The sequence below is a fragment of the Schistocerca americana genome, chromosome 1 (assembly GCF_021461395.2).
Source record: "Schistocerca americana isolate TAMUIC-IGC-003095 chromosome 1, iqSchAmer2.1, whole genome shotgun sequence".
NCBI classification, from domain to species: domain Eukaryota; kingdom Metazoa; phylum Arthropoda; class Insecta; order Orthoptera; family Acrididae; genus Schistocerca; species Schistocerca americana.
The window spans coordinates 814600383-814615154 of NC_060119.1; positions in this window are offsets into that span (position 1 = coordinate 814600383).

A 14772-nucleotide genomic window follows, 5' to 3' on the forward strand; every position below is an offset into this window, starting at 1 on the left:
AAGAAAATTTGCGATGTTAAATGCAGTTCGATCTATTTTAGACAAACAGGTTGTGTACTGTACTTAATATCTCGATTGTACCGTTTATACGAGAGACATCGCAGATACCTGCGGCTTTTGGCAGACTAAAGCATCCAGGGTGTATTATTTGTGTGGAGCATTCACTGCATTGTGTTTCAAAATTCAACGGTGGCCGTTGGTGAGGACCGCACTAAAGGGGCCCTCACACTTTCAATAATATTGTCAAACTGTCAGTGTATGACCATTCGAGGGCGTGTTCTGACGTATTGTTAATACTATAAATATTGACAAGCAGTACTGATGGCCTTGAGAATGCTCTCAGTTTATCAATGCATACTGAACGTGTGAAGACAAGTATTGATGGTTTGACAGTATTTTCCATTCAGATGTTGACAGAAGTTCACATGTCAGCCACACGGGGTTAGTGGGCACAATTTGTATTCAATTCGCCTTTGTTCAAGTCCTACCTCAGATTCAATTTTTCATGTGGTCTTTCAACATAAAACAGTTGTAATAGACCTGTGCGAGGGTAATCATTGCATATATCACTTTAGGATGGTCAACGGAGGATCCTCTATGACGATTATTTTAGTACAGTATAGATCGGTGAATTACACAGCAGTTTGGAGAAACGCTTCCACTTCGAAAAATAGTCATATATCTGCAATGACTAGTAAGAGATCTGCGAAATGCATCTCAACTTAACCACATTATTTTGAACCGTAAATACAGAAAATGTTAAATGTCAGTTGCCTGGACACATCCTTTCCAGGTGGATATAACTGCTTCACAGAAATAGACTTCGAGGATCCGAAGGACCTACATGTCGCCGGAATGTCAAAGTTACTCCTAATCTCTGGTTGAGTGCGACTGCCTCTCACTTTAACGTATCTCGTTTCAACATTAATGAGTTGTTGTGCTGATACTAAGTAGGAATCATCGGAAAAAAATAAATACGGAATCTTTCACGTGAATGGTTCTGATTTTCATAAGTTAACATGTGGTCAGTTGCTCCTTATTGTAACTATTTGTGGATCAATTTCCTCTTTTCCGCTTTCTTTTGTTGCTTGCAAGCTATAGCTTATATATGCTGATGAGCCAGACCATAATGACCACCTGTTTAATAGCTTGTCTGTCAGTCTTGAGAACGAGATACGTCACTGATGCTGCACATCAGGGATCCGACAGATCGTTGATATGTTTGTGGAGGTGTGTGACATTCGATATTTATTCTCCTAAATAACAGGCCGCTGATTTACGTACGTGGTGGTGGCGCTCGACAGCGATCCAGACGGGTCCCATAGGATTTTCGTCAAACCACTGTAGCACAGTTCTGGTTCCGAAACACGGAACTGCTGAAAGATGACGTCGCCGTCGGGGAAGACATCAAGCTTGATGAGACACAGGTGGTTCGCAGCTGTCAGCGTGTCTTCGGGTACTACCACAGGTCCCATTTAAGCACAGGAGAATGTCTCCCATAGCATAATATTGCTCTTACCAACCAGCGTCAGTGGTGCGCTGCACGTTTCGAGCCGCCGTTCACCTCGATGACGGCGTTTGTGTAGACGACCTAGTGTAGCTAAAATGTGATTCACCCGAGAAGCCGACACGTTTCCGTTGATGAACGGTCGAATCCCCATGATCCCACTCCCTCTCCAATCTTAATTGGGTCAACATGTGAACACACACGGGTGGTCTCCTGCGAAGCTCCCTGTTCGACAATGTATGATGAATGCTGTGCATTGAAACACTTGTGCGTGCACCATCTATGTGCTCTTTCCGCAAAGATACCACAGATCACCATCTATCCTGCTTTACAGAGCAGACACGCCTCCGAACCCCACGTTGTGCAAAAAGTCGCGGATGTCCAACATTTGGCTCCTTGTTGTAGTTTCACTGCCCTGCCTTTTTCCGTAGATGCTCGCGACAGTAGCACTTGGACATTTGACCAGCTTCGCCGTTTTCGAGATACTCGTTCACACGTTCCGTAATAATAATCTGCCTTTTGTCAAAGTCGCTTATCTCAATGGATTTCCTCATTTGCAGCCCATATCTTCGATGGGGCTATCCCCCGTCCGTGTCTGCTCCGCTTGCGTACTTCTGTTCCCGCGTCACATACCCGCAACGCCACCAGGCGGAATCCAACGTCGCAGTGGGCAGAGGTCATAATGTTCTGGCTCATGGGTATAATCGTAGCACACGCTTTCTTTTGGGTGTCCGACATCTTAGCCTTGTAAAATTGCTTTGTCAACTGACGATTTTTGTCAATATTATTGATAGTGTGAGATCATTTCAACATACTGAACGTTCGACGAACCCTTATTGTCAATAAATGTTGAACGTCTGCATGTCCTTTAACAGTAAGCTGTGATGGATTGAGTGAGTGACGACAAGCGTGGCAGACAGGCGGCGGCGCGTTGTCAGACAGAAGCCCGTCTCACGCGGAGCAAGATTCGCTGTAAGTTTCCTTGCTGGCTCGCGCGACGGCTACTTCGCGGACTCCGTCGTCTGTTAGCGGGCTACGTTGCTGAGAACCTTGTAAGATTTCCGGGATAGGTCCGGTGCTATTTTTCTTGTAAGGTTCCCTGCGTGCTACCTGCGTTGTCCAATCATGATGAGACGTTTCGTTTGCGACGTCAGACGCGGAAAGCTTGGGCGGGAAGCCTTTGTTGATAGTCGCTTTTCTGCTGTTGTGAGGTGCGGTAGGAAGTTCTTATAATTACTAAATAATGGCACTACAGTGGCCCAAGGAAGCGATTGAAGCATTGATATACACTTATAGGGAAGAACAGTGTCTGTACGTCGTGAAAAGCGCAAACCATTATAATAAACATTTGCGTGCAGAAGCACTCGAAAGAGTTGCAAGTGCCGTGTGTCTTGTACGACCATGTCCATTCGTATAAAATTTGCAAAGGATGTACGATCTTCTATCCTATAAAATAAAGTCGTATATAACAGTCATTATTGGTATATTTATAAAGTCAAACAGTAATGAAAAATAGGTGTTATGCGAACTAACTTCATACCTTTATGAAGCATGGAGAGTACATCTTTTCCAGCGTTTCTCCTCTTAATCCAGTTTTTCATCCATTCTTTCTTTCTTCTTCTCTCATTAGCATGCATTTCTGCATCGTTCAGCACCAAAACAGCTGATAATGTCAGTTTGCTCTGAACATCTGTACCTGAAGCAGCCATCTTCGTTCGATACAACATGCAGCCGATCACAACACAACTAGCTGCCGACCTTGCACCGTGGGAGAGCTTCGGCATGGAAGACAGCCGGCTCCTTTCCCTGCAAGCCGGCCGGCATGCACGCCATCTCGCAAACTTGCGGCGAACCTTGCTCCGTGTGAGACGGGCTCAACCAGTGAGAGGCAGAAGCGGAGTCGTGTAGGCATTCCACTCAGCCGGGCGCCCTCGTGCCAGCAGGTAGTATTGGCGCCCTTCTCTAGCACTCTCGCTACCTGCTGGCACACACAGTCTCTCTCTCCCGACAGCCGTAACAGAGACTGAGGTCCATTTCATAATCAGGAGTGAAATGAAATGACTAGAGATACCGTAGATACTTCTTCCGTCATATGCCGTCCATGAAGTATGGGTTCCACAGATAGCTGTAATCCTGTTTCACGATGGAGTCTAAAATAAAAACTTGAAAACAAAAATAATATGACTTCCAGTAAGTGACAGGTTTTAAGGTTTTCCTTACACCAGACGGTCAGTTCTACATATAAACTTAAAAGAGCTGTTCAGAAACATTGATATATCCTTGTACTGACGTATTGTACATACCAAAACCTTTGAGAATCACAAAGAAGTTAAGGAAAAAAGTTGTCTCAACAACGTCCCTCTGAGTGGATCTGCTTTGTGACAGCTTTACTTTTGCCTCTGAAATAATGACGAAATTGTTGAATGAGAAAACCAGCAAAAATATTTCAACATGTTTTATTTTAGTGCAATAACCAGTTTAGAACTACCATGCCCGTCTTCAGGTGCCCAATATTTTAAGTTTTATTTATGTTTTAACCAACAGCATGTCTTCTGCCACCATATAATACGAGAGTATTTGAGTATTTAGTGCCACTTTATAAGTTGTTTCATTAATAAAAACACGCTCAAGTGCTTTCCTTAGTGTATATGATGAAAATTAGCTGTCTACTTACGTAAGTTCCAATAGATGGCGATTTGTTTCTTTGTAATCCATCTATTGGAACTTATATAAGTGAACACAACTAACTAGCATCATATATAAATAAATACGAATATTTTAGTGTATTATTATTAAGAAACAAGTCATAAAATTGCGCTAAATATTCAAATTTTCTTGTGCAGTTGAGGAGCAAGTGACATTGTGCTGCTCAGAACACCTGTAGAATTGAAAATATTAACCATCTGAAGATTGGCGTAGTAATCCGAAACCGGTTATGGCACTAAAATAAAACATTTAAGAAGTATTTGTGGCTGGTTGCGTTCTTCACAGACTATTATTAACGGGCGCGGATTTCAGTAGATCTAACACGGATAAAATTGCACTGACAAAATTATTGCCAGGAAATTAACACACAGATTCTTATTTAAAAATTGTATAATTTAGGGTTACCATGGTTTCCTTAAAATCGCTTGAGGTAAATGCCGGGATGGATCCTATGAAGGGGCGCTGCAAATTTCCTTCTCTATCCTTCCCTACTCCGAATTTGTGCTCCATCACTAATGACCTCGTTGTCGACGGGGCGTTAAACACTAATCTCCTCGTCCTCTCCGATACGAATGATACAAAACTATCCAATTCTTGTTCCATTTGAATGAAGAAATTAGCAAAATAAACAGTGTTATATGTAAGAGTCTTTAGTGAACAAGGGTGAAGGTATTCTTAATTTGTTAAATACGGAAGTAAGAGAAAAGAACATTCCTTGGAAAAACTGCATTGCTTTCTCATGCGACAATGCTTCCACAATGACTAGCTTTTTTTGTTAATATGATTGTATTTGACGTGTCACTATATACTTTCTTTTGGTGTGCCTTTTACACTTTTTTATACGTGGCCTGGAAATTGTCACTAGCAGTTCTGGAGATATACTTTGTTAATACAAGAGTCATGACTGAAGCTCAATTTTTACTTCTTTGAAAATCATTTTTACTGTGCTTACCGTTTATGCAATGTTTTTAACTGTTTTGTCCTTTGAAAATTGATCTTATTTCACACGCCACTAACATTTTGCTTTAAAATAACATTTGCTATTTTTTTAACAAAGTAACTTCGAGATCTAAATTTTAAATTTACAGATCCTTTTCTTGTCTTCCTTACTAGGGGTTAAAGGCCCAAATTTTTACTTTTCCAGCGTTACAGTCAGGCTTCAAGTAGAAATTTTTAATGTAAATTTTTGAAAATAATTCAGCGGGATGACCCCTTGGACCCCCTTTCCCCAATTCTCTTGTACCGATTAGTGATAGCTTTTTTCAAAACTTGGTATCTGTGCATCACGATTTAACATTTAGTAATTGTATTATATTTATTTATTTATTTACACGTCAGGAACGTGTTAGTAGATGAAATTACAACATAAAAGTAATAACAGATAAAATGTTTATGAAGCCAAAAAAGTCAAGCCATAAGTTTAAGTAAACGCGATGAACAATACCACAGCCGGCAACGGTGGCCGAGAGGTTCTAGGCGCTTCAGTCTGGAACTGTGCGACTGCTACGATCGCAGGTTCGATTCCTGCCTCAGGCATGGATGTGTGTGATGTTCTTAGGTTAGTTAGGTTTAAGCAGTTCTAAGTTCTAGGGGACTGATGACCTCAGATGTTAAGTCCCATAGTGCTCAGAGCCATTTGAACCATTTGAACAATACAATAAGGATTAGCTTAACTTTTCAAGGAATTCGTCGGCAGAATAGAAGGCATGACCCATGAGGAAACTCTTCAGTTTCGAATTGAAAGCGCGTGGATTACTGCTAAGATTTTTGAATTCTTGTGGGAGCTTATTGAAACTGGATGCAGCAGTATACTGCAGACCTTTCTGGACAAGAATTAAGGAAATCCAATCCAAATGCAGGTTTGATTTCTGCCGAATATTAACTGAGTGAAAGCTGTTTATTCTTGGGATAAAGCTAATATTGTTAACAAGAAATGACAATAAGGGTTATATTCATTCAGAGGCCAAAGTCAAAATACACGGTATTGTGAACAGGGGTCGACAAGCGGTTCATCAACTTACACCAATTATTGCCCGAACTGCCCGTTTCTGAGCCAAAAATATTTTTTTTAGAATGGGAAGAGTTCCCCCAAAATATAAGACTATACAACATAAGTGAATGAAAATAAGCAAAGTGGACTAATTTTCGCGTCGAACGATCACTAACTTCATATAGCGTTCGAATCGTAAAAATGGCAGAATTAAGTCTTTGAACAAGATCCTGAACGTGGGCTATCTATGACAGTTTATCATCTATCTGAACACCTAGAAATTTGAACTGTTCAGTTTCACTAATCACATGTCCATTCTGTGAAATTAAGACGTCAGGTTTTATGGAATTGTGTGTTAGAGACCGTAAACACTGAGTCTTACTGTTATTTAGCGTACTAGAGGACATATCATTTATATAAATAAGGAACAGGAGTGGCCCCAACACTCATCCCTGGGGTACCCACCATTTAACTGTACCCCACTCAGACCCCACATCACAGCCATTCTTAACACTGTGAATAATGACCTTTTGCTGTCTGTTTCTAAAGTAAGAAGTGAACCAGTTGTGAGCTGCTCAAACGCCTTAGTTAAATGGAAACATGTGCCTAACGTTCGAAACATTTTGTTTAATGCATTGAGTAGCTGACAGAGAAAAGAGAAAATAGCATTTTCAGTTGTTAAACGACTTTTAAAGCCGAACTGTACATATCGTGTGATATAAAATGATCAGTCATCCTCACATACACAGTCTTTTCAATAACTTAAGCAAACATTGATGGCATAGAAATAGGTACAAAATTTCCTATGTTATCCCTTTCTCCCTTTTTATAATTCGGCTTTACTACCGAGTAGTTTAATCTTTCAGGAAACCGACCATTTATTTATTAAAATCACAAATATGGCTAAATACAGGGCTAACATGTGCAGACCATTACTTTAATATTCTGCTACGAACTCCATAATATCCATGAGAGTCCTTAGTCTTCAGTGATTTAATTATATATATAACCCTATATATCAGTGATTTAATTAATGACTCAGAGTCCCCGTTGTCTGTATCACAGAGAAGTATTTCAGACATCAGTTTCAAAAAGGCATTTGCCAAGAGAATTATATCAGTCCCTGTAGAAATTAAATTTTTATTTAATTCACCAGCAATGCTCAGCCACCCAGTCTGCCTTTTATTGTTAGTACCCCGTTTAGAACGTCCTAATGGAAAGCATGAGAAATTTGTTAAGGGAAGCATTATATTTGTCATCTGTGTTACCGGCACTATAAACATCCTGCCACTCTTGTTCGTTGACGAGGTGTAAAAAACTCTCCATTCCTGTTGGATTAACGTTCCTGCATAGTTTGTAATTATATGTGGCATTTGTTTGAGTACACAAGCATTTTAGTGATAAAATTTGTGCATCGTGGTCTGAAAGGCCATTAACCCTTTTACTAACAGAATGCCCATTTGTAGTGAAGAATGAATAAAAAATATTGTCTATGGCTGTGCTACTGTTCCCTTGCACCCTAGTTGGAAAAATCTGCATCAGATCATATGAATTTAGGAGATCTACCAACATCCTTTTTCTTGCACAATCATATACAAAATTAATACTAAAGTCACCAGATATACCTAATTTCTGGCACTTCCTATAAAGTGAATCAAGAACCCTCTCTAGTATGAGTAGAAATGCTCTGAAGTCAGAGTTAGGGGACCTATAATCAACAACAATTAGAAGTTCAGTTTCACTAAAGTCAACTTCCTCTGCACAACATTCAAATATCTGTTCAGTGCAGTGCCGTGATACGTCTATAGACTCAAATGGAATATTATTTTTTTACGAATATGGCCACTCCCCCACCCTGTAAGGAACTCCTTGAAAAACGGCCAGCTGATCTGAATCCTGGTAAAGGAAGCCTCTGAATTGCCAAACATCTATATGCAGTTCACTAACTTTATCTCTAATACCTCTTATATTTTGATGAAATATACATCAAGGGAAGTACTGTGCAAATATCCGTTAAACATAAACCATGTTGTGGTGACTGTGAATAAAAATAGTGATATTCATTACAGCAATATGCCTCAAATACTAACAGTTTGTTTCGTTTTTCGTTTCCACTAAGGTCGATAGTTGAGACGTTCCATATCCTGGTACCTACTTGGTCATGAATCAACCCGTTGAGGTCACGTTCACCTGTACACGGGATAGTTCGGACATCTCAGCCAGGTAATGCTCCCTGCACACGTTTGCAGACATCGGTAAGTAGCTGGAAAATCAGGACCAAGGTATCAAAGAACCTTCCTTGTCTCCAACTTCTCCAGACTTTAACCTAATAAGATCAACCACCTAGGGTGCTGTGTACACTGCCAGTGATGGTTTCCAGGGTATTTTCAGATGATATTAGTTATGACACTTGGTAATGAATATGAATAATAAGTTTTCTTGGAATTAATAATTTCGTCGACATCAATTTCATTAGGGAAAGAATGATTAAGCTAGATGAGAACCGCCAAAGGAGGGAGCCAGCCTTAGCCCCGCAGGGACTGTCATCAGACAGAGAGGGATGCGACTCTTTCTGCTTGAGTCATCAGCCTCCCCCCTGGGCTGACACCATCCATTTCTTCCCTACGCTACGTCATTCTCTTCATCTCTGTATATTTCCGACACCCAACTAATGCGGCAACCAACTTTTAGAAGCCCTCTGTAGTAAAAACATTGGCACACAACAGGTTGGGATTTTCAGTCACTTTTTACAACGATTTATTATATTAGTGCGACACATTACGGCAGCATGCTGCCATCATCAAGTCTGTCACAGTTACGTGTACATTCCATTAATCTGAAGTATGATGTTTATTTGCTCAGTGTGCCCGTGAGCACAAGTCCCGAGATTTTTGCTGGAAATTTGTCCAGCACATCATTATCACTTAACACTTTCACATTCATATGGTTATATCGTTCCAGACACTCTTAACTGATAAGGTAAACAGCTTTCAGTGGCTAAAATAGAACAAACAATGAAGAGGCAAGATGCATATTTGTGGCATGGCACGTATTGAAAAGTATGGTTATTTGGTATTTGTAGGTTGTACAGGAATTATAAGACAAATTTAACAAGCATATCATATTCCAAAAATTTTGGAAGAAGTTTACGTTGTTACTCCTCAGCTTAACAACCTGTTCCCATGTACTGTGCCATGACTGAAAATTTCTAATTTTTCATACAAGTCAATTTGGTGTCCCTTACCCATTTTATATGAAAATTCTGAAGCTAGACTGAGTACCACAAGCTGCCACGGAAACAGGACGATTACCAGGATATGACTTAGGTAAGAAATTGGAACAAGAGAAAATGTTTTAACGGAGCTTGGAAAGTTGCCACCTGTAACTGCTCTTAAGGAAGTCGAATTAGCTAAATATTTGAAATAAAAGGAATCAGATTTTGTAAAAATTAGAGAAACAAAGAAGAAAACACCTGTAACTGTCATGCAGACGACTATATTATGACATACAGCAGAGTAAAGCAGGAACAAAGAGAAAGTAAACGTGTTGCCATCTAAATTTATAGAAAATGGGAAGATATAATACTGGGCTATGAAAATGGAAATGAAGACATTGTACAAGCACGAATTACAGGTCCAAGAGGAATCCAATGAGGTTGTAGAAAAATATCCGCTACCAGTCACAATAAAAGGTTGTTTATTCATCACACGACCGGTTTCGGGCTTCTGTAATATGGAGCTAAACCTGATATATGGACGTGAAAATGACCGTAAGTGTGTAACTAAGTGGCAAAACTATCATCACAGCATAACTGTAATAATGGTGCTTCATCTTTTTGTAAGTACAGTTATATTTTCGTCAAATGCTGCCTTACCACTTACAATTGTCCCACTTGTATTTGTCTAGTCGCCAGCAAATAATTTTTTTGTATTTATACAGTGATCTTCAACAGTACAAACATGTAAATGAATGTATAAACACCTGAAGATGGGCGCAAGCTCGAAACCGGTCGTGTGACGAATAAACAACCTTTTATTGTGGCTGGTAGCGGATATTTTTCTACAACCCCATAAAGGAACAGTCACGGAGTTCGACAGCATCCACTATGGATAAAATTCATGGAATCCAATGAATAATAGCAATTTACGCCCCAGGAGGAGGAGAAACTGACCAAGGCATTTTACAAACAGTTACAAGTGGTCTTAAACAGATACAATAAAAATCAAATTTTACTTATGGTAGATCTCAATGCTAGAATTGGAAATATACCTATTCCAAAAATAGTTCGCAGATTTCCAGTAAGGTATGTAATGAAAACGGAAAAATACTCAGATTTTTTTATCTTCAGTCATTTAAAAATTACCAACAGTTTCCTTAGGAAGAAAGGCAAAGACAAATTTAGCTGGACAGCGAGAGGATACAGATCTATTATAGATCATAAAATAAAAAAGAGGGTTTTCCTCAAGATGTTAGAGATACTAGAGTTTATCGACGAGTGGATCTTGGTTCAAACCACTTCTTATTGGTGTCAATAACTGACATCTACGCAAAATGGAGAAAACCAAAGAAAATGGTGAAGGATCAAGAAGAAGAACAAGTTGTTACAGTTTGCCTTTCAGAAGATAGCAGCACAAGAGGTCTCTATCAAAAACGGTTGACAAAAACATTTGCAAATTTAGAGACGGTAGAAGACTTGGAAGAAGATGGACAAACTTATAAGTTGCTGTATCTAACATAGATAATGAGGTTCTGGGAAAGAAAAAGGAAATACAGGAAAGATAGAGGAGCAAGGATTTGGACACCAGAAATGGAAAAAGCAATTGAAGGAAAACAAGAAGTTTTAAAAATGTACAAAAATAATCCCACTAACGAAAAGTAAAATGAATATAAAGAGAAGAGAAGTAATGCGAAATGCATAACTCGGACAATGCACACTTAAACATGAGAACACTTTATTTGCAATATAAAGCATGGTTTACATGGCAGATAAACTACCACTCATAAAGTATTTAAAACATACAACAGACAAGAGAATGATCGTTTATGTGTTAGTAACATAGGAGAGAATGAATGGCTAGCTTATTATCAAATTTTTTAGTATGATGGTACTTTAACTCAGGCATTACCTGAATTAATGACATAAAATGCCTGGACGATACTGATACAAACCTATAAAAGCTACAAAAATAGGAAAACCACAGCTTTAGGTGGTATTAATACGAAACTGTGGAAGTATGGAGAGTTATTCCAGTATCTATTTAATGAATGTTGGAGAAATAATAAGGCACAAGAAGATTAGCTGAGAGTTAAAGTAATATCTTTAAAAAGGGCGACAGAAATAAATGTAGTAACTATCGAGATATAGGCTTCCTGGACTCAGCCTAAAATTTATTAAAAAATCCCGAATGCAAGACTTAAAAATATCATGGAAAAGTTTATCTGAAGAACATTCCGGTTTTAGGAAACGACTATGTTTTTACTCTGCAACAAGTTATAGAAAAGGGACATAATGCAAACAGAGAAATGCTATGGGACATCATGGCTCAACGAGGTTATCTATCTCACCTCATAAATGTTATTAGGAGCTGATACAGAAACACCGAAATTGTTGTAGACGTGGGAAACATAACAAAAAAGCCAATGAACACAAAGGATGCTGTACTCCTCCAACACTTTCCAATATATACATACATATTAGTGAACCTAATCAGCCAATGGAAAATGTTGAACATAAATGGAGCTCTTTTAGATTGTAATACTAGACTAAATTTAATTTTACATGCAGATGATTTAACTCTGACTACAGAGAATGACGATGACCTCCAAATAGGAGTCTATAAGTTGCAGCATATAGCCTCAAATTACAACCTAACATTGTCGCTAAATGAAACGAATGTTATGGCATTTCATGGCAGACAACTAATAAGACACAAAGTAGTCTTGAATAATAAAATCTTGGAGCAACTAAAACATTTTAAATATCTAGGATGCGACATCACTTACGAATATAGCCATGATGTAGGACAAAAATCAAATAAATTTACTTCCATATAAGGAACACCGCAAAAAGTTTACAGAATAAAGCCAGAAAAGAATCCCAGTTGAAGTTTAATAAAACAGTAGCAGTACCAACTCTTACTTGTGGAAGTAAAGCATGGGCGACAACAAGACATCAAGAAAATCGAATACAGGCCCAAGAAATGAGATTTCTAAGAAGGGTGGAAGGATTTACAAGGTAATATCGAAAAGTAAATGAAGATATAAGGAAACAATTAGGAATATATAACCTAAACGAGAAAATAAAGAAAAACAGGAGAGAAATGAAGGAACATGTAGACTGCATGGGTGGAGGGAGATTTCACGGCAAAGGCTCTAAATTGTACGCGTTCTGGAAGGAGAAATGTAGGAAGACCATGCAAGAAATGGGTACTGTAATAGGCAATTTGCCTAATACATGAAGTGAAGAAGAAGATGAAGCTCCTTCGAGTTGTCATGCAATGGACGGCTAGTGCCCTTTATGCGGTTGGCAACTGCTGATTTAGCATAATTTTTTGTGAGGTAGCCATTTGAGTGTTCGTTGTACTCATGTCTTTTTTGGAAGTCTCTCCCAGTTTGGCCTGTATAGAAGGCTTGCCCGATAGTTTGTGTTTCCCCTTCTGTGTGTTTACGTTGTGTCTCAATATTCACTGTAGTTTGTTGTGTGCTGTGAAAGCAACGTTGATGTGCGGTTTGAAAATATTTACCGTTCTGTAAGGCAGTTTGTTTGTGACTGTTAGGCAAGGAGTGGGTTTCGGTCTGATTTTCTTTGTAGCAATTGGTTTATTATTGTTTTTGTTTTCTGTATGAGGTTCCCAATAAATTTGTTATCTTAACCATTTGTTAGACCTTGCTAAGTTTATCGTGCTTCACATATTTATCCACTGATATGTTACTGCCTCCGTTAGCTGGTGCTCTATATGCAGCATTTGTGTTGTTGTAGCGTGGTAAGATGAGCTGGATACGGTGGTGTTTTTCCTGTGGACTTTGAATGTGTGCATTGTTTTCTTTGCCGATTTTCAGGTCTAAGAAGTCGCTGCTACCACTGTTTCCATATTCATCAGTGAATTTTATATTTCTTTCATGTTTATTGAATGTACCAAGTAAATTGTTAACATCATTTGTGTCACCGTCTGTCTAGAGGTATCAATCAGAGTGAGATCAAACTCGAGGCATGGAACTCAACCTGCTAAACAAAGGGCTGAAATACAGTGTACAGTCTGAAATCAGAATCAAATTTGAAAAGGTATTATTGTTGCAACAAAACATGCCGCAGATATAGCAAAATTAAGCAGTAATGGAAAGACAGCTATAGCTCAGAGAGGTGTGAGAGCTATAATCAATGGCCCAAACAAAAAATAAAGAGGTTATGACGTCCACCAAATTCATAGGAAAACACAAATATATACGAAAAGCTAAGTGACAATAAAGCTGTAGTTGTCAAGGTGGACAAAGAAAAGGCTTTGTGTATAACGAAATCAGAAGAATGCGCAGAAAACATAGGATTTTTTCATTGACAGTGGCACATATTTCTTGGTAACTGACTGAGAAAAATTATGGCAGTACCATGAATCCATGGGCACCAGAACTAAGATCCCAACCAGAAAAAGTCGAAGAAGACTGCCCAATTTGACGCACAGTGCACTCAAGAAACCGCTCAGGTTACAAAATTACAAACAAACTTAACGAAGCATTATCCAAGGCATACACACACAGGAAACTATTCAGAAAAGACACAGTAAGCAGCTAACAGAAGAAATGAAGAATATCAACAGCCTCCATTCAATCCAGTTAGTATGATGAGACATTCCAAACCTATACACACACGTACACATTCAAGAATTACTCAAAGACGTCGGGTGAAACCTCATAAAACCTAAAAAGATATTATTGGCTGAAGATGTTGAATTCATGGATCTTCTCGAAATAATACGAAACCAGAACTATTTCAAATTTGAAATAATAATTGTATACAATGTAAAGTCTCCCATCGTTTCAGGTATAGCAAGTATAAATGCCAGTATACATTAACTACCTGAATCCAAAAAGCCACTGAAATAAAATCAACCTCCGTGGGTAAAATCAGTATAAACGTTATGTTGTAGATATATTGCTATTGGTTTATGGTAACACAAATGACACTACCAACAAGCAAATCACTGCTGGCTGTAGTATGTTGACAGCCCTGTTTCCACTGTTTCATTTACGGTGGTTTTTGGTGACAATCTACCTCGAAACCCCTGCTCGGATTTCCGCTGTTGTCATCCGTCTATTAATCAGAGGTAATCAGACAATCATACATTCTTCTCGCTGTGTAGTGCTTCTGGAACAACTTGTGCCAGCTCATTTTGCTGTACTGTTAGCCAGAATCCGTATTGTCACCAATCACTACAGCTACCTGTGTCTACAATATGTCTATATGATGCTCCTATGTCCCTCATCCCATTGATAATATATAAATTGTCATCAAGATATCCTACAAACATGGAAATAGTTGAGTATCAGTTTCGTAGCGTCCCAACGAAGTTTAACG